The sequence below is a fragment of the Charadrius vociferus genome, unplaced genomic scaffold (assembly GCF_000708025.1).
Source record: "Charadrius vociferus isolate BGI_N301 unplaced genomic scaffold, ASM70802v2 scaffold852, whole genome shotgun sequence".
Taxonomy (NCBI): domain Eukaryota; kingdom Metazoa; phylum Chordata; class Aves; order Charadriiformes; family Charadriidae; genus Charadrius; species Charadrius vociferus.
The window spans coordinates 296,792-298,317 of record NW_009647245.1 but is presented as its reverse complement, the minus strand read 5'-3'; positions in this window follow the sequence as shown (position 1 = coordinate 298,317).

The following is a 1,526-nucleotide window of genomic DNA, read 5'->3' as shown; positions in this document are numbered from 1 at the left end:
GGGGGGTGGGGGGCCAGGCGCGTCGCTGGCTGAGCTCCTCAGAGCCCCTCTGCGCTCCTCAAGCGCTGACCTGCCGGCTCCCTGCTCGCCACCGCTCCACGTCTCACCGCCAGCGCCAGTGCTCGCACCGACCGAGGGCGCAGAGGGAAGGGATCCCGGGAGGTTGGTGCTGGGTGCGCTTTGAAACCGAGCGGCTGGCCCCGTCATGCAGCCGCAGGAGCGCGGTTCTCCGTGCGGACGCAGACAGAGACCACCCCTCGCCTGGGACCGCGCGGTTCCCGGCCCTCCCCGTTCTCGTGGTTGGAAACGCAGCTGCACCGAGCCCCGGTCGGGTTGGCCTCCTTTGTTTTTGTGCCAGCGTTGCTTTTAAACAAATAACCGCTTTCTCCTCCACCTCCTCCCCTGCTCTCTTTACGGGCAGCAGCCTCGGGGAGCTCTGGCTTGGTCCCACCTCCTCCTGCAAGTCTCCTGACAGGACGTTGCGAGAAGCATTCTCCCACGTGCTCCGTTTCTCCTACACCGGCCCCCGCGACCCCCCGCTCCCTCCTTCGTCTCCCCGACGCTGACAGCGCTTCCAAACTTTGGACCGTGCTCTTTCTCATTAGCACCCCGCTGCCTTTTGTGGACGGGGTGGGAAGAGAAACACGGGATGAGGTGGTCCCCGGGGCTGGCTTGGTCCCAGGCCAGCGCTCTGCTCTCCAGCCTGAGCCCCTCAGCCGCATCCCGGGTGTCCTCGTCCTTGTCTGTCCCGGCTCCAATGGGTCATTCCCTGAGCGGTGCCAAACCAGATGCTGTGCTCAGCTCCGCGTGGGTTAAACCTGCAATGTTTCCACTCGGCTTCTCCACGATGGCTTTGGCCTCTCCTGTGGAGACACAAAGCTTTTCGCACTCAGGGGCTCAGGCTAAAATGTTCTTCTCTGCCTGAACTGACACTCCTCGGGTTAACGCCCGTGGGGAGGTGGAAGTCTTCAGGGACCTGTTTGGATCAGAGGGGATTTTCTGGGTTTGTTACCTTTGTCCCAGAAGACGACACTATTCTCCAAGCGTTTGGAGCCCCTGGTACGAAGCTTTGCAATGTTGATTTTCCAGATCGACATGCCACAGGCAGAGACCCCATCGCTCCCCTCCGTTTCCCCGTGGGATGACAGCAGAAAGTGCAACGAAGGGGAGCGGGAGGATGCTGAGCTCTCCCGCGGGGCACTGACTGTGCAGAGAGACGCGCCGGGAGCCGGTGCCGGACCCCCCGGGTGCCTCCCGTGGAGATGGACACCCCCCTGCGGAGCCTCCCCTCGCAGGCGGTGGGAAACGCTCCTCCTTCTCCCGCATCCGTCCCCTGCAGCGAGCATCCCCGCTCGGCTGGGTCCCGCGCCGGTTCCCAGAACGACGTGCCGGCCCCGCTCCATGTTTAGTCACAGCGGTGGGCGCTCTCCTCGGGCACACACGGCTGAGGTCGTTCAGCTCTGGTCCGCATTACCTCCCCTTTCCTCCTCCCAAATATTCTCATTTTTCTTCCCTCCCCTGGGGCT